This window comes from Eschrichtius robustus, chromosome 4, assembly GCF_028021215.1.
Source record: "Eschrichtius robustus isolate mEscRob2 chromosome 4, mEscRob2.pri, whole genome shotgun sequence".
NCBI lineage: Eukaryota > Metazoa > Chordata > Mammalia > Artiodactyla > Eschrichtiidae > Eschrichtius > Eschrichtius robustus.
In genome coordinates, this window is record NC_090827.1 from 85,312,733 (window position 1) to 85,333,052 (window position 20,320).

At 37.6% G+C, this 20,320-nt stretch overlaps 1 protein-coding gene across 5 annotated transcripts in view; it reads right to left on the minus strand.

Moving 5' to 3' along the window:
• The window catches only part of GRXCR1 (glutaredoxin and cysteine rich domain containing 1), a 334,368-nt gene that overhangs the window by 218,623 nt on the left and 95,425 nt on the right, over window positions 1–20,320 (minus strand). For all 5 annotated transcript variants that reach the window (XR_011073848.1, XR_011073845.1, XR_011073844.1 and 2 more), the window contains one exon: window positions 15,262–15,416. The gene's annotated coding sequence lies outside the window, so the exon portion shown is untranslated. The remainder of the gene's footprint in view (window positions 1–15,261; window positions 15,417–20,320) is intronic.

Below are 20,320 nucleotides of genomic sequence, written 5' to 3' on the forward strand. Positions count from 1 at the left end.
ATAAAACGGATAACCTAGAAGAAATGGACAAGTTCTTAGAAAGGTACAATCTCCCAAGACTGAACCAGGAAGAAATAGAAAATATGAACATACCAATTACCAGGACTGAAATTGATTCAGTAATTTAAAAACTCTCAACCAGCAAAAGGCCAGGATCAGATGACTTCACAGGTGAATTCTACCAAACATTTAGAGAAGGGTTAACACCTAGCCCTCTGAAAACTATTCCAAAAAATTGCAGAGGAAGGGACACTTCCAAACTCATTCTATGAGGGCACCATCACCCTGATACTAAAACCAGACAAACATATCACACAAAAAAAGAAAATTACAGGCCAATATCACTGATGAACATAGATGCAAAAATCCTCAACAAAATGCTAACAAACTGACTCCAACAATACATTAAAAGGATCATACACCATGATCAAGTAGGATTTATCCCAGGGATGCAAGGATTTTTCAATATACGCAAATCAATCAGTGTAATATACCACATTAACAAACTGAAGAATAAAAACCATAATTATCATCTCAATAGATGCAGAAAAAGCTTTTGATAAAATTCAACATCCATTTATGGTAAAAACTCTTCAGAAAGTAGGCACAGAGTAAACACACCTCAACATAATAAAGGCCATATATGACAAACCCACAGCTAACATCATATTCAATAGTTATTATTGTCTTTTTGAAAAAGAGGGGCGAAAAAACCCTCTCAAACCAGGATGGTAAGTAAGCACTCTATTTAAATGTGCTTGCTTTGGATACCAAGGGGGGAAAAGGGGGGTGGGATGAATTGGGAGATCAGGATTAACATATATACACTACTATGTATAAAGCAGATAATTAATGAGAACCTACTGTATAGCACAGGGAACTCTACTCAATGCTCTGTAGTGACCTAAATGGGAAGAAAATCCAAAAAAAGGGGATATATGTATACATATAGCTGATTCACTTTGCTATACAGCAGAAACTAACACAACATTGTAAAGCAACTATACTCCTATAAAACTTAATTAAAAAAAAAAGAAAAAGTCCAAAGGTGCCCAACTCATTTGGGAGTTAGTATCGTTTTGCTTTCAAAATCAGATAGTATAGAAGAAAAGAAAATTAGAAGCTCATTTAACTGATCGCAAAAAAAATCTATATTATAAGCATTTACATAGGTTTTATTATGTCAGGAACTTGCCTAAGCCCTGAACATATGTAATTCAAAGACAACTCTTTGACTATTATCTCCACGTTACTGATAAGGAATTTAGGCATAGAAGGGTCATATGGCTTCCCCAAGGTCATACCGCCAGCTAATTGAATCCAACAGTTCATTTGAAAAAAAAGACCCAAAAATTGACATCATGCTCAAATGAGGTTAATCCCAGAAGCACAAACTTAGTTACACTCCATGAAGCTCATCAATGCCATTTATCTTATCAGTAGAGTGGAAAAAAATTATATCATTATTTAAATGATGCAAAGAGACTTTAATAAAGTTCAGGACCTATTTATCTTTTTCAAAAATCTTAGCAAACTAAGACTAGAAGAGAACTCCCTCTCACTGGTAAACCTTATATACCAAAATCTTATAGCAAACACTACAGTTAGTGGAAAAACACAGATAGCATACCCTCCAAATTATAGAACCATACCCAATAAATGACAACTGATTGATACAGTACTACAAGTCCTACCAATACTAAAAGGAAAGAAAAATAATTAAGAAAAAGAGAAAAATGATCACTATTTGCACTAGATGTTACCATCTCCTAATAAAACCACAGAATTATCACCAAATGAAGCAATTAGAAATAAGAAAGTTCAGAAATTTACCTGAATATAACAACTTAAAAAATCAATAGCACTAACTTACCCCAGCAATAACCAACTAGAAAACATAACAATAGCAAAAAAAAGAAAAGGAGAAAAGCTATAAAATATCTAGTAATGAATTTAACCAAGAACACACAACATGAACACATAAGAACACATGGTATGGAGAAAACATAAAAACCCTAATAAAGGGCATACTACTTGATTTACAAAATTAAATAGACATTTTATTCTCTTAGATAAGATGACTTAACATGACAAAGATATTCACTATTCCTAATTATTCTATAAATTCAATGTAATACCAATCACATTTCCAGTTGGATTTTTAAAGAATTAAATAAATTAATTTTATTATTTAATAGGAAGCCAAACTTTAAAAAGATGAAAAAAAGAAGGGCAAGCTGCCAGATATAAATACATACTTTTAACTCATAATAATAAAAAAAAGATATTGTCAAAAGGACAATCATATGGACCAAAAAACACAATAGAAAGCTCAGGGATAAGCCATGTAGAGGGGACACTTTCATATAAGATAAGGATAGCATCACAAATTCATGGGGGAACAATGAATTATTTAGTAAAATGGTTTGCAAAAAGTGAATCCCAGCTTAACCCTACACACCAAAGGAAACTACGAAGGAGTAAATATCTAAAGGTGAAGAATAAAACTAGAAAGCTGATAGAATAAAATGTGGAATAGCTATAGATCTGAGGCGAAGGAAGGATTGTTTAAACAAAACTTTGAAAGCACAAACAAAGAAAAAGGAGTAATTAAGTTGTCTACATCAGAGTGAAGAATTTCTGGTCAATAAAAGATACTATGGATAAAGTTAATATATAGCTGACAGAATGGAAGAAGATATTTGCAAAGTGTAAAACCAACCAGGGATTAATGTTTACAATATACAAGAAACACCTACAAATGTATAGTGAAAGACAACAACCCAAATAGAAAAATGAGTCGGAAATATGAATATCCAATATAGAAGAAACTCAAGATGCTGACAAACAGATGACAAATCAAAACAACTGGCAAGGGCTTCCCTGATGGCGCAGTGGTTGAGAATCTGCCTGCTAATGCAGGGGACACGGGTTCGAGCCCTGGTCTGGGAAGATCCCACATGCCGCAGAGCAGCTGGGCCCGTGAGCCACAGCTACTGAGCCTGCGCGTCTGGAGTCTGTGCTCCGCCATAGGAGAGGCCACGATGGTGAGAGGCCCGCGCACCGCGATGAAGAGTGGCCCCCGCTTGCTGCAACTAGAGAAAGCCCTAGCACAGAAGCGAAGACCCAACATAGCAATCAATCAATCAATCAATCAATCAATAAAAAAAAACAAAAAAAACAAAAAAAAAAACCCTGGCAATTACAGAAATACAAGTTAAGTTATTGTAGGCTGGCAAAAACTGGAAAGCTGAATAATGCTAACTATTGGCAGAGATGTTGTTAAATATGAACCTTTGTCCACTGCTGGTGAAAATACAGACCAGTGCAAACTTCCTGGAGAGCAACTGGGCACTAGTCAAAATAAATGCATGTCCCATATGACCCAGAAATACTGTACCTGGGTGTATGTCCAAAAGACAGTCTCACCAAGTCCCTGAAGACATGGACAGAGTTGTTCATGACAACCCTAGAAATGATGCCAGAGTTTCCCACAGGCCGTGTGACCAACAGAGAAGGCAGCTGGGCTTGAGCTATCTTGGCAGGACCCCACTCAAGAGCTCAGTTCACCTGTGACAGAATCCCACCAATAAGAGGCTAAAAGATGGCTTCTTTTGGCCAGAGTCAAGGGGGAAAGGAAGGAGAAGGGCCAGACTGGAGCTTACAGTGCAGGGAAATGTGCAGTGTCATCCTCCAAAGCCTCCCCCCAAACCTATATGTGTGTCCCATGAGGAGTCAGTGTTTGGTCACCCACCATGGAAAGGACATTGATTGTAAATTACTGTTAGTCAGAAAAGCAGCAAAAGAAAGACATCACTGCTGACCAATTAAGGTAACTACCTCCTCTCCATCTTCCTCCTCCTCCTCTAATGAAATGGGGAACCTGAACTTTAAGGAGAGTTTGGAGAGGAGGTATCTCAGAGCTACATCATACCCACCATCCTTGAAGCAACCAGAGCGAAGATCAAGTCCCCCTTAGAGAGGGGAGAAAATGAGGCAGTTGAAAGAAAGTCTTTATAATGCTTTTCAGCTTTACAGTGTCCTTTCTCTACAGACCCTATGGTCTGAACGTTGTTTCTCACCGCCCACCAAAAGTTAATATGTTGAAATCCGAACACCACAGGCAATGGTATTAAGAGGTGGGATCTTTGGGAGGTGATTAGGTCATGAGGGCAGAGCCCTCATAAATAGGTCACGAGGGCAGAGCCCTCATAAATAGGTTTAGTGCCTTTAGAAAAGAGTCCTCAGAGAGCTTGCTTGTCCCTTCCATCACGTGAGGTTACAAGAAGTCTGGCCTTCACCCAACCATGTGGGCACCCTGATCCCAGACTTCCAGCCTCCAGAATTATCAGGAAAAAATTTCTGTTGTTTATAAGCTACCAACTAATCTGTAGTGTTTTGTTATAGCAGCCCAAACAGACTAAGACAGACCCCAAAGGAAAAGCGAAGTCAGAGCCAAAATATAGCTGAAGCTGCCTCAACAAGATGCTAGAAATAGGAATTAGTTTAATTTTTCTTTATTTATATCCTACATAATTACAAAAATCATTTAAGCAGAACCGAAACTATTTAATGTTGTTCTGCTGCCCAACATTTCAAATGACACTCCCCATCCTGCAACCAGAAAATCAGCATCACTGTATAGAGGGTACACTCAGGCCAACAACCTGAGTTGGCCCGTCCAATAACGTGTTCAATCATAGTGGCTCCCAAAAGATGGGAATGAAAGCATTTTATCAGACCACAGCACACAAGTTTGCCTCCTATCACGGCTGGACCTCGGCTCTCTAAAAGGACTAGGATGAAGAGGAGAATGACAAGCAAGACCGTAAGTTCCTCAAATGTCTTTCACTTGCAGGTCCTAGAGGACACAATTATTGATCTCACAGCTTCAAATGGAAATGGATGGTTTTTAAATGCTAGAGAAAATAAGGGAGTGAAAATAAGGAAAAAAATCTTATAAAAAGTATAAGCCATTAAATAATGGAAAATGTTCATTTTCATCATCTATACCTGTGTGCTCAAAGACAAAATGAGTTGCAACCAAAAAGAGTCAGTCTTATTTCTTCAGAATAGGCTTCACGTTTCACAAAAGCCATGAGTTACTGTTTTCAAGTCTCAAAAAATCCCTTTGACAGCTAGACTGCAACAAAATTGAGCATGTGTTTTTGAACCCTAATTAGTTCTTGGTTATAAATACCCAGCTATGGGTTGTCAAACCGCTTGATTTGCGACCTGATATCAAAATATCACTTCCTATTACCTTGATTGTGCGTCAGATGTTCCAGCTTTAGATGCCCTTGGGAGGTGGTTATTAATGGGGTTGTTATTACTGAATGCAAAAGAATACCCTAATATCTTTAAATATTAAGTTTTGCCCTGAAATAAGATAAGCATATGCAAATATGATGATTTGGGGCTGAGAAATTAAACAAAGTAATAGAGAAGTAAAGGAAAGATGTCCCTGATACAGTTAATTGTTAATGAACCCATGGATGGCATAGTTGCTTCTCCTATGAACAAGTAAGATTTCACAGCATAACAATAAATATCACATCAGTTCACTGCTTTTGCTTTCATTAGAATCCCCACATGAAGGAAAATTTTCTTGTTAATGCTAAAGTTCTCAAAAGCAGGACTGGGTATAAAATCTCTTCCACTTCTTAGTATTACTAATGAAGTTGGTTGTCATTTTATTTATTATACTCACTCAGTTTTATATTAGAAAGAGAAAATGACATTTAAGAGATTAATTGAGTTCAGGGCAAAAGATATCTTACATCTGATGTTTTTGAAGGTCTAAATAGAAATAAAAATGTCTGTCAAACCATGTTTCTGAATTTTTATAAGACTATAATTATACACATATTTAATAACCCCATTAGGCAGGATGCATCAGAAAACATTGAACACTTAGATTATTATGATTAGCATAATAATTAGGTCGTTCATCAGGAAAAACTATGAATAATTCATTTTAATTAAGTAACTGATAGAACAGCAAATCAACCATCAGTGCCAGAGCCTAGTAAGTCACCAGTAAAAAACTAACTTCTGGGTACCAGATAATAAATTAAAAATTTGTTCCATTCCTAAAAAAATCACCAAAAATTTTTCTTGGACTTTGCATGTTTGTCAGTTAGTAGGTATTCCCCAGGTATGTAAAACACTTTGCTGCTGCATAATTTGAAAACTAGAAAGAAGTATTAGATATTAAAGATATGAGAGGAAAACGTGCCTCTCTTCCAGATAATAAATGTTACCATTGTGTTGCTTTCCTTCTGGCTATGCCAGGTGACTAACCTTTGGAATTAAGTGTAGAAATATATATTATACAGGGAAGAAACAGTCCACAGAGAAAACAGGTGGCTGAAACCAACTATTCCAGTCCATAAATGCTGGAATAAGTTATTCTGAAAAAGAACAAAAGATTCTGTCTCCACATCCAGTTTATAAAGCCTGTTAAGAACATGGGATTCAGAACAATCTATTATTAAATATTCTGCTTCTTCTTCTGGTTTACCCAGAAGGAAAACAGCCCAAGAGTTATAATCATTTTTTGGACGAAAGATAAAGATCAATTTAAAGATTTTAATAAATGATCAATATTAAGATGCAGGGATACATAACACATGAAGGCCTATCTAACTTATGAAAGTATTAATTTTAATTTTAGGATGAAATACCCTTTAAATCAAAGTGTGTTTCAATTTTTTTTCTTATAATCTATAAGATTATAGATCGTCAAGTAGACTCTAGAATTTGGAAAGACCAAATAAAGCCTTATTTTAGTGTAAGAGTAACTAAAAGCCTTAGGGAATATGATGAAGTTCATTGGAACATGGGAACTTGGGGACTGTTTTCTGTGCTGAGCAGAGGACAGGTCAGATGAATAAGCATTTTGCTCCAATACAAACTGCCTGACCCGTCCCCTAATTAACCCTCTGGCCATAGCCCTGACCTCAGAAATGCCACTGCTGTAATACTGAATGGGGTTTAGAGTGGCAATGACCACTGACAAGTAATCCAGTAGTTTGCACATCAGCCAAGAAACACTGCAGTTGGACATCTGCATCCCACCAATCTTCAAGACCGTCAGGCCACAAACCTGGGAGCCATCTTTGACTCCTTCCTCTCAACTTCCTGCCCAACTGGCCTGCCTGTACTATGTATTCAATCTACAAACATCTTTCCATGCTCTCCACAGTCATGGCTGTCATCGGCACTACTTTTATTCATGCACTAATCATCTCTTAGTTGTTGTAATAAAATAGTCTCCTGTTGGCTTTTGTGCCCTCCTATGTGCCCCGCTCCAACACAAGTCTGATCACAGCAATCTATTACTTAAAGTATTTCAAGTATTCCTAATTTCTTTGCTTACATTTGGTGACTACTAACTTTTCCAGCACCTGCCTTACCAACCCTGTAGTTGACTCAATTCTTGCAGAGCTGAGAACATGTCATGTTCTCATCTCTGAATCTATACGCATATATCCTGGGTTCAGCCAAATTGAAGATTTCTCCCCTGTAGCTACTACTTCAAGGCTAGATAGCATTTGATTGTAATTCATACTTAAACAGAAGTCCCGAGATACCATGGTACCAGGGCTGGTCTTGTTTACCCCATCTCCTAATTTCCTGTTATCTACAGTGCTAGCTATTCACAACAATGAATTGTTGCTCTGAATAAAGGTAAGGGAGATTCATCCACCCAGATCAGCCCAGAACCCAAGCTAGTATAAGATGACTTAGCACTAAGAGCAGACCAGATAGGGATTTTCTGAAATCAGCAGCTAGGCCTCCCTAAAAATAACTGGACCATTGTCCTAAAGGAAATGCCCAATACTTCCTATTACTTCACTCAGGAACAAAATTAAGATCCCATAGTGCCTTTCATTTCTTACATTTTTATAACTCCTTGGGGCAATTAGGGACAGATTTTTCCCTAGCCTATTACTCATAAATACCCACAAAAGAGGAAGCTAGCATAATTTCCCCCAAGAAAAGGAATTTTTAACAAATGACCTCAAATACTGAATAACTCACTTTCTGCACTAGAGTGACTTAAGTGATCAATTTCCCAGAAGGAACCCACTGGCCTAGCTTGTGCAAAAGGAAGCATCAATATTAAGAACTCATGTTAATTTGTGTGTGTGTGATAAAAGTATTATATTATTCATCAGAAAGAGTTTTTATGCATTAAAGGTAACTACAGTATTTACAGATGAAATTATATATGCCTGGGGTTTGCTTTAAAATAATGCAATGGGGGAGGGGGTAAACATAAACAAGATAAGATTGGCCATGAGCTTGATTATTTTTAAGCTAAGTGATTAATACATGACAGTTAATTATACTAGTCTCTCTTCTTCTGCATAAGTTTTTAAAAATTGTAACAAAAATCTTTTTAAAAAAAGAATTTTTATAGCCAGTTGATCCTACTTGTTCCTATAAAAGGAGAAAACGATTACAAGAGTGCCAAGAGTGGTTCAGGGTTCCTTTGGGAGATTTTTCTGAGGGTTTCCTCTAACATGACTCCACTCTCTCTACTTGAAATCATCACCTCTCCCCGCCTGCCCCACCCACCTTCCCTAACTCCTTTTTATTCCTCAAGGCTTAGTTTAGGCATGGCCCTCTTGGAAAGTCTGATCTTATGGTTTCCTCCTTCCCAAGTCAGGGTAAAGTGTCCCTAATACATGCTTTCATAGCATCCCATGTTTCTTTTATCGGGGCTCTTATTACACTAAATTGTACCTATTTGCTTACTTGTCTGTCTCCTCCACCAGAATCTACAACAGAATCCAAACTTTTTGAAGGTAGGAAACATCTAATTTATCTTAGGAAAGGATCTTAAAACACACACTATTTGCTTTATTTTTGTACCATTTTTCTCCCACTGTTCTCTGGAATTAATCGCTTGCCTGATGATCTTTCTTACTTTGAGAATCTCTCATCATGTGGAGAGGCCAGGAATGAAAAATTTTATTTCGAATCCAGCAAGTCCTTAATCTTTTATGTTTCCTCTAAATTATGCTTGAAAAATGAACTGTTTCTTTTTTTAAATCATCTCCCTCTACTTGTATTTTATGAAGGGCAGTGAGATGAAGGAAGTTGGCATTGTCAAAGTTCTGCCTGAAAATATTAGCTAAATCATGGGGTTCATCAGTTACATTTGCTATTTTCCATATTACTGCAGGGTACAGTGCTGATAAACTTTCTTCTATTATATGACAAGTGTCTCTTTTCTCACAACTTCCAATAACATTTTCTCTCTCCTCGAATCTCTCACCAACAGGCTATTTGAGGCCCTTTTAGCTACTGTTAACGTGGTCCTCATGGCTCTTAAGATTTTATTAACATCTCCCCAAGTTTACCCACCATCAAGTCCACATGTTTCACTGTTTTTTATGGCAGTGTCCCATTTCCAAATACCCAAATGTGTTCTTGTTATCTACCATTTCATAACAACTCACCCTAAAACACTGGACCTTCTTTGATGACAGCTGATGAAAGTTAAATCACATCCTCAGTTCATAGCATATCATCATCATTTGTCCTAGTGAGGCTTTCTCTTATTTATATTATTTACTAATTTATTTACTTATTTATTTTTATCCCCCTCTTAGTACTCTACCTGTGCTCCCAGGCAACTATTACAATGTGCTTATACTAACACAATAAGCTGAATCATCAATCAGGCTCACAAAACCCATGTCTTACCAAGCACCAAGCTTTACTAATGGTTAGTCAAGTTTACACAAAAGGAGCCACATCATATCAGGACATATCTTCCTAAATCCCTTTTTCACGTTAGGATGCATTTTGGGTTCAGAGCAAGAAGCACAACGGGCAATACAAAATGGCACAAGGAAGCCCTTTACTTCTGTGCTTCTCTCAACCTTTATACTTTCTGGTTATGTAGTAAGAAGGTCTATGTGATTAACTTCCATTATCCAGCCCAGCTATGGCTCATAAAGCCATAAACTGAAGACTAATTTATAATAAATAATCCAGACAGACCAGGTACATCCTGCTATAAAAATTCCTTAGATAAGAAATCAGAACATGGCACCTCCTGGAAGATTTTCAGTTACCTTCCAATTAGTAAATTCCATCAATTTGCTAACAAAGGGGTCTGGCTAAGGTCGGAACTGCCTCAGGCAGGGAGAGAGGAACCAAGTTTTAGACCTGTTTATTAATCCTTTACTGGTGTTTACAGTTTACCTCTTATTCTGATGCATTTTTGCAGCATGTGTATTGTTTTGTGAGCGTGTATGTATACACTTTTGTATTCAATATTTATTTGTGTTGCATATTTACATCAAAATTCTGTTTCTTACTGGTTTCTTTTAGTCCTGTGTCTTAGGATCCATCCACATTGCTATGTGAACACCTAATCCATTGCTTCTAACTGCTGCATACTGTCCCATTTTGTTTATCCCCTCTCCTAATGATGGACAGCCAGCTTGTCTCACTTCCTTAGTGGCAGAAATAATGCTGCAGTCAATATTTTTAGATATGAGAACTTCATTAGGATATTTAATTCAGAGCATTACTCTTGGGCCACATGGAACAAATATACTTAGTTTATTAAATACCACCACCTCCAAAATAAATACACTCAGACTATACTCCCACCAGGGCATGAAGATCCCTATATCCCCACATTCCTGCCAACATATGCCATTATCCAACTGACTGAGGGTAATAATTACAACAGAGATGACGCATTTTGTTTGGGATCCTCTAATTACCAGTTATGATGAGTATTTTGACATACACTGTTACCTTGACCATACTTGTTACCTTTCGGAATTTCCTCTTCTCTAAATTGTGTATTCATACCCTTTACGCACCTTCCAAATTGTAGATAAAATGGCACATTCCCAACTCGTTTCCTCTCAACTGGATTCAAACTGTCCATGGACACTCGAATACGACACAAAAGGGAAGTGTAATGAAGGGGTAGTCAGAGTGGCAAGAGCTAGTGGTCCTCACTAATTGCAATAAAAATAACTTACTCTTGCAAATTTCACTAAAACATATAGCAATGTGAATAGCTTGGGAGGGCCCCTCCCAAAGCAAGTAAGGAGCCATGAAGCCTAAGCTTTGTTTGCTTCACAGTAAATCCACCTGGGGTCCCATGTATACATGGGTCCAATCTGAGCCCTCTTTTTGGTTCTACTGATTTATTGGTCTGTTCTTGCACCACACTAGGGCAACACTAGGTTTATAACTATGTCTTTGTTTGCTTGAATTTTATCAATAAGCATGTATTAATTTTATGATTTTTAAAATATCACTGAAAATTTCTTAGAATCTCAGATAACATTTCCATATTTTATTTTTTATTCAAATTTTATCTATCCCCATCACCCACCACCTACCCCCTCACTGCCTAACGGAATCCTCTGACAAACAGGAGTTCCCACATTTAGAATATGTCACTCATCTCCATGTTCCTAGGGATATTATTCCCTATAGTTTTCATTATTTTTTATCAGTGGTAGTATCTAGCTAATAAGACACTGCTCAGAAAAACTCAGTCTATCCCCTTTCAGATTAATGAATTAACTCATGCATCCATTTATTCAGTAAATAGTTCTTAAGTGCCTACAATATGTTTAAATGTTATGACTTCAACAGCAACAAAAAGCATACGTTAACCCTCATGGAGTTTAATTCTTACCATAAATCATTTCCTTTACCAAGAAGAAAATAGAGAGTATATGGGGGATACCTAAGGACTTTCTTCCTTCCTCTTACAATGTATTCAATAAAGTTATTAATAATAATATGCCTCTTTCTGATATCCACGAATGTAAATTTCTAGACACTGCAATGCATTAGCGGTGGTTTCTGCAAAAACAAAGACTTTGTTCCCTTTTCCATACGTCAGCTCACCGCTCTATACCACTACAGCCGTGTATATCAAAGTCATGCAAAATGTTGAGTGTTCTTTTTAATGCCCCCAATAAATGCAGTGCTGACTTAGATACTATCTTATTGGGCTACAGTTCTTTCCCGCTGTTCATGCCTGCTTCCCTCACGACACTGGGAAGAGACATAATTTCATAAGCCATTCTCCTACTGAGGAAGATCAGCATACCCTAAGGAAAAAGAGCATACTTTCACAATAAGGTTGAAAATGAGTGCATTTTTCTTTTGAACCAGTGGTGGTGGCGGTGGGAGTGGTTGTTTTCCTAATGTAGAATTCATGACATCACTTATTTACAGATAAATTCAAGCATGTCAAGTTTGGCAGATTCTTTCCAGAGACTAGCTTATCTCTCTAGCCTCATTGTCTGCCTCTCCTGCACTGTAATTTGCACTTGGCAAAGTTCCCAAAATAGAACATGCTGTTTCATACATCAGTATTTTTAGTTTCACTGTGACTTCTATGTGGAATGTGTTTCCAGCAATTATTTCTTCACCTGCCTCCACCCCTCACGCAAAACACAGTCCCAGAAGAAGTGTCTCTTCTCCAATCACATAATGCTCCTCTCTCCTGAGACCCGCATACCCTGAGTATCCCAGTATCATAACACTTAAATTAGTCTTTCGAAATGATCTATTTACATGCCTGTCCAGCCTACCAGCCTACAAGTTTCTCGAGAGCACACGACTGTGTCATTCTCCCCTTTATAGACCCAGCTACTACCCCAGTCCTTGCCATACAGCATGCAGTCAACAAATACTGAACAGAGCCCAACTCAACTAAAATATCAATAACTTTTTGGAACAGCTTTTTGAGCTTATGCAATCCTAATTACCCCCAGGATGAATCCTGTGGGTAAACAAAATAGCCAGCTTCCAACATAAGAAACTTGAAGAGCAGGGAAGGCAAATAATCACTGGTGAACTTGGTTAAATTCCCTCCTTATCTTTTTTTTTTTTTTTTTTTTTATAGATTTATTTTATTTATTTATTTTTGGCTGCGTTGGGTCTTCGCTGCTGCGCCTGGGCCCTCCCTCTCCAGCTGCGGCGAGCGGGGCCACCCTCCGCTGCGGTAAGCGGCCCTCCCACCGCGGGGGCCTACCCCGTTGCAGAGCACGGGCTCCAGGGCGCAGGCTCAGCAGTTGTGGCGCACGAGCCCAGCCGCTCCGCGGCACGTGGGATCCTCCCGGACCAGGGCCCGAACCCGTGTCCCCCGCATTGGCAGGCGGACTCCCAACCACTGCGCCACCAGGGAAGCCCCCCTCCTTATCTTTTAATTAAAAAATTTTAAATGCCAATTAGTATACTGAGCATGGAGCACATTCGTAACTATTAACCCACTCCTTGATAATACAATATTATAATGCATGGCTTAGCAAAGCGGTTTTTAACTTGGCTTTTTGAGTTGGGGTGGGGATCATTTTGTGCTTATTTTTTGGTGCATATTTTAAGTTGTGATTTTGTTTTTCCTCCAAATAAAGCGTGAGCATAAAAATCGATAAATGAAACAGATAAAAGTGAGTGAGCTAGCTGAGGATGGATGGAGTGATGAGGGAAACTGAGACAGAGCCTTAGGATCCCTACTGCTCCTTGGAGCTCACGGTGACAACCATGTGTAGGCAGCAAGCAGTCTTTGAGTGAAGCACAAAAGAACTAAGCTTGCTGTGCACTGACTGCCTCTCTTCCTTCATCCCTCCTCACTGCATGATCACTTATTTTAATTCTTTTTTTTTTTTTTTTTTTTTTTGAGTTGGGCAAGTAGATTCTGAAACTACCAACTTCATCTGTATTCAGAAGGATCAAGTTTCCATCGCTTCTAGGATTCTGGGGTGACTCGAGAATGTTAAAGAGGTGGAAAGCAAAAAAAATGGCAGTGGAGGGCGTTCTATCAGTGATATATAATTACCTGCCTCACATGCTTTATTATGCTTCATTATCTTTATTATTATTTAACATATATTGTATGAAAAGTGCTACAGAGCAGAATTGCTCAATTTTTAATGTGCATAGAAAGCACCTGGGATCTTGTTAAAACAAAGGTTCCGACTCAGTACGTCAGGAGCAAAATAGGAGATTCTAACAAGCTCCCAGGCGATGCCAATTCTGCTGGTCCACAGATTGCACTTTGAGAGGCACTAAAGGATGCAAAATATGGATGAGAAATAGTCTCTAATTCTCACGGAGTTCACAGTCTCGTAGGAGGTACAGCCCGTAACTGTAAGAACTCAAATAAGCAGCAGCAAAGGGTGAGTCCTGAAAAGGATGCTGAACACCAGGCAGAACACATGCAACATGGGCTGTTTTAGCAGAACACATGCAACATGGGCTGTTCTCAGGATCTCATGTCAAGCGCTTTAAGAAAGTAACGTAAAAGAAATGAGGACCCAGGGGCTTCCCTGGTGGCGCAGTGGTTGGGAGTCTGCCTGCTAATGCAGGGGACACGGGTTCGAGCCCTGGTCTGGGAAGATCCCACATGCCACGGAGCAACTGGGCCCGTGAGCCACAACTACTGAGCCTGCGCGTCTGGAGCCTGTGCTCCGCAACGGGAGAGGCTGCGATGGCGAAGAGGCCCGCGCACCGCGGAGAAGAGTGGCCCCCGCTTGCCGCAGCTAGGGGAAGCCCTCACACAGAAACGAAAACCCAACACAGCCAAAAATAAAATATAAAAATAAATAAATAAATAAATAAAAGATTACTATAAAAAAAAAAAAAGAAAGAAATGAGGACCCAGTCAGTAGGTCTCATAAGAAATTAAGAATGTTCTCCCTTTTCTGATCCCTTTCTTGCTAGTTTTCTTAGTGAAGTGGAAGAATGCTGACTTTGTTTACTACCAACATACTTCTGCTTTCTTGTTGCAGAGAGAGCAGTAAAGGAAGATGGACCCCAGACAATGCTAGCTTCCTCATGGTTTCCAAAACACAGCCTCCTAGACTAAGTAAGCATTTATCCCAGCAGAGCTGTCACCTTGCAGAGACAAAAACTGAGCCTGTTATCAAACACACTAGCCCACTCTTAAGTGTAGGTGCCCAGGTTTCAAGCTGAAAGGAAGACAAATGCAGCTTTGCCCCCCACATGCAGCCAAGAACTGCTTTGGAAAATTCTGTGGTGTGTGACACGTTGCTTTTCTGTACTGTCACATTTTAACAGGTTAACAGTATCAAAGCTAAACTTTCAAAACTCAGTTTTACAGGCTTGGGTATCTTTGCAATGAAATCACAAGATCACAGGGTTGAACTGCAATGTGGATCCCATCCTGTGAGTGTGTTATCAGGGTTTCACTCTCAGAACATCGACTTCTAGGAAACACACGGTAGCCCGACCAACCTGCAGCCAAGCAGCAAACAAACAATCCTCTTGCTAAGGAGTCTGCTCCGATTTCATCGAGATCCGACTATTTCTCAGAAAGAACATTCTGTCTCAGTGTTGTTCACTCTCGTCTTTTGTCCCAAACCGATGATAGTGTGGTAATGGGATGCGCTCTGTAGAACGAAACACATGCGGTTTGGAAGAACATCAGGCTTTAGGCTTTAGTCAATGTCCCTAAGTTCAGGGTTCTTATCCATAAAACAAGGATAATAAAATCTACTAGTTACCTAACAGCATATTGTGAGAATTTAAGGAAGCAAATGTATGTGAGAGAACTGTAGAAAATACAAAATAATAATGTAATAGCATCATAGCTCATAAGCAATTGTCTTAATAAGTAGTAAAATAGTTGATTTCCATTATAAAAGCTGAAGGCCCAGATCCTTCTTTCCACTAGACTGGAACTGGAAGGGGGATAAAATTTAGCCAAACACTCTTTCCTGGGACTTCTACCCTTGAAGAATTAGTGCAAGGCTTTAAAAAATGGTGAGGTCCCATTAATTTAGAAGCAGTATTCTGATCTGATTGTTCCTGTCTTGAGAAACTTCCTTTAGTTCTTGTTTCCTTGCTCCACCCAAAACCACTGACTTCTTCCTACTTCAAGATGTCGTTCTCCAATCTTTCAGTTTGCCAATAAATTTCCTTTTTTGCTTAAGCTGACCAACGTTTGTTTCTTTGCAATCAAAAAAAAACCTTAGCTAACTGATATACCAAGCCAGGATCTCAACCCAGGGCAGCCCAAAATCCAAAGCCCACGCACTAAACCAATAAATTATACTGTCTCTTAAAAAGTCACATTAAGTATTAAAATGTACAGTGCTTCTCTTATCCAACCTGCAGCTGTATTAATCTATGGTCCACCCATTAGTTCATATGGTAACTTCTGCCTTCTAAAAACAAATGTGAAAATTATTTCTTATGTGATAATTCAGAAATTATCTTAAGTGCCATGGATTTAAGGGGAATCATTGAGTCATTTGAGAAATTGAACTGTAGAGCTGATAAGAACCTATGAGATCATTTTCACCTAACTTTGTATAAATAGAAGTATCATAATAATTTAATGAAAACAGCAACTGGCAGACTTAAACATTCTTCTTTCAATTGGTATAGAAGCCAACTACCCCACTGCTTAGATGCAATGTATTACAGACAAGTCTCACCACGTACAAACTGTAAACACAGACTACAAAGACAAAATTCATCTTTCTCAGCTTTGTTTCAAATTTAAGAAATATCCAGGCTCTGCTAAGTAAGCAAGCTTATTATTCCAGTGGCCCCTTGCGTAGCCTAAGCAATCATCCTGGACATCAAACAGCAGGAAGCTTTTGGAAAGAAAAGAGGAAAAAGGTTCAGCCACAGTTTAATTTCCTCTCTAATTCCAAAGGAATATATTCACTGAGCTCCTTGGGAAAGGAACTTTCTTCCACTCTGTCAACACTGTTTTGTTTGTACTAGATGAAAAAGAGACACAACAAATTGACATGGGCCCTTAGATTCACAATTTTCTGAAGAAGGGCTTGCAGGAATGGGTATGTGTTGCATGTGAGAAGAGTGTAGGGAACCAGAGCAATGGGTTCCTGCATGTGTCTGGACCTGTTACCACTCACCCCAACGTATGGCCAGTTTTCCATGAAAGAGAAAAAATGCACGTCGACTGAAAAAAATGCACAACCCGCAAGCTGAGAATCATGTTTTATTTGGTGGACTTCCTGAGGACAGAAGCCTGGAAGACAGCCTCTCAGCTTGCTCTGAGGGACTGCTCCTAAGAAGTATGAGAGGAGCCAGGATATATACAGGAGTTTCTGCAACAAAAACCAGGTAGTTGGAACATCAGAAGATTACCGTTAAAGAAAACCAGACATCTCAGGTTAATGAATTTAGTGCTTTTCTATATATAGGAAGATGCAAGAGTCTGGCCTCACTGAAATCAACCCTTTGATATGATATATCTGGCCTTGATATCAAAGGCAAGTATCCTGTTTTTCTCCATCCTGAATCCCCTCAAGGTGCACAGTCATGGGTGGCTACAGTGGCTGATGGCTTGATGACTGCAATATCCTTTGTTTACTGATATGGCAGGTGACATTTCCACATGCAAAACAAATAAATCACATTGGATTGCGTATTTAGGATAAATGATATTTTCAAAATTCCATGCAACATGCAAAAAGCACTCACATTTATTAAAAATCATTCTCCCCACTCCAGGGTTGAAAGATTCTTTCATTTGGCAGGTACTTTTTTTTAGCACTTTGAGGAACTATGTTCAGCAGGTATTGAGCTCAAATCAATACCTCACTTACTGTGAAGTTCCAAGCTGGAGGATCATCATATAAAACACAATAGGGTCCTTCTAGTAATGCTGATAACCCAATCTTGTTGAATGTGCACAAGTGGAAACCACAGAACACTGAATTTCATCAAATGTAAGATGCTATCAGCATGCAGGTTTTATAAATTTAAGTTTTAGCAAAGTAAATAAAGACAAATTGATCACATAATTAATGTGATGACTATTTTTGTTGAATATGTGACTGTTTGGAATCATATAAATATTATAAATGACATGGTCTAATGTAATGAATTCTGTCCAATTAGAAGTTTTAAAAACCCATATCCTAAAAAATCAGAAGAATGAAAATTACTGGCATAGAATCTCCTCAGAAATCTCAAATGGAATTATCTGATGGATCGGGAACACCATTACAGAAATTTCTATTCACTTCTTTGAAGATCTTTAGAGAGAAGTTTAGATGTCTTGGTATAATGGGACAGGAGCCTTCTATGAAAACATTGAAAGAAGAAATATCAATAACGACATGGCCCAAGAATATCACCTTTACCCTAAGAGTTGCTACTTTTAATATTTTCATTTACAATTTATTTCAAAAGTTGGTCTAATATTTTTTACTGCATGAACAAACTTTCATCAAAATGGCCTTTCTACAGAATACATTTCTCTTCAGTTTGCAAAGATGATATTCTATTCTTAAGCAAGCAATTCTGGTTTTATATTTGTAGCACCATTAAATAGAACTGGAGAGGTAACTTTTTTTGTACGTTTTTGTTGTAAATTTTGCTACTTCAAACTTGTTTTGTGGCTGCCAAAGGGAAAAAAATAAGAAACAAAATCAATGTTTGTATTCAGACTTGGAAATATGATGAGACGATATGGTGTGTGTATGTGTGCGTGTGTGTTGTTCTTTTGTTTGGCCTACTTTCTAAAATGTAAGCTTATGATACATATACTTACAGATAGCTCCTTCTCCTCCTATTACAGAGATTAACAATCCCTTTCTCTCAATAAACACAGAAGCTATTATTTATTGAGTAGTTATTGTGTGCTCAGTGCCATACTAAGCTCTTTAGACTCATACAAGAACTCTATGACAAAGTCATATTAAAACGGTGAAAACCTTTACAATATTCATTTAAGAAGTATTTATTGAGCAACTACTGTGAGACATTATTCTGGGCTTTGATGATATGAGAGTAAACAAAAAAACACAAAGCCACTGCTCTCATAAAAATAACAAAAATAGAGAGAAAAAGCATCCACAGATGAAAGAGTATCTTTAAAGTACGACAATTTGATTGAAAACAAATCGGCAGTTACAATGGAAGACAGAAAATTCTGAGAAAATGTATTCAAAAAATACATTCGAAAATCAATCTAGAATTGTATGTCCAACAAAATTATCATCCGATAATGAGGGCAAAACATGTAAATCATTAGGAAAACAAACTGTTTCTTCTATTAATAGATTCTAAATAAAAGCACTTAAAATATACTTCTAGAAGAGGACAAATTAGCCATAAAGGGAGGTCAGAAAAGCATACAAGAAGGGTGAACAAAGCAGATTCCACAAAATACCAATAACAATGGTGGTGGCCATATTATTATTTGTGTACAGATATTACCTAACCCACCTTAAAAATAATATCTACAAACATACATCAATATTTTATTATTATTATGTTATGTATTATATATATATTATGTATATATTATTATGAGGAAATTTTCCTCTCAAAAATTAACCTGAATGTAGAACCATTTATATGAAGAGAAAATAAAGTCCCATTTTCTTTTAAGCATAATTATGAATAATGGCTTCTTCTAGGCTCTGCTGTTTTAATCAATTGCGATTTTTATTACCTTTTTTTAATGCTCAAATTGTCACAAATTAGCCAGGGAGAACTCTTTTTAAGCTAGCTTCTGAGTCCTGTCAACACCATATCAGAACATTTCAAAGCACACTTGCCTGCTGGCAACAAAAATTTCTAGCCTAATCTTGAAAACTCTCTTCCCCAAGGCATAGAATTAGCTCCTCCTAGAAGCATTGATATTTTTAGTTGAGTTTTACCATTTCTCTATGATATCCCTACTTGAAATTTTAACTCCTCACAAAACTGTAATTAAACCTCCTTACTTTTATAATGTGATGAACTAAATAATCTTTACCATTTTTATTAAAATTTATATAATCACTTGATTTTTTTAAACTCTGTCAATAAAAACTGTCTAAAACACAGTGCTAACATTTTGAGTGATTTGCAATATTTTTATTCTGCTATGAGTTTATGTACTCAAACGCCATTTCAGCCCAATATTTCTAATTATTTCCAGGAAGTTTCATAATTTTTCTAATTTTTATAGAGCAGTGTATTTCTAAAGCTGTCATTGTCTTTAGTAAGTTGTAATTACTTTTCTTTTAATTATGAGACAAAAATTTTAAATCAACTACTTAACAAATGCCAAGATATATACTTTATCCACCCATACATGAGACAAAAAAATGAAAATCTTTGGTTGTTCATTATTTTAATTAAAATAAGAAAAGCATTATATCTGTAAACAATAAGGCAAATTAAAATTGGAAAAAATTTCAGTTTTCACTTGGAGAGAAACAGATTCTGATGCATGCTGAAAGACATAATTCATCAGGGAAGTTCAATATCTAAGCCCTCACAGAAAAAGCATCTTCAGATCCCTTTGATGATACTTATGTGG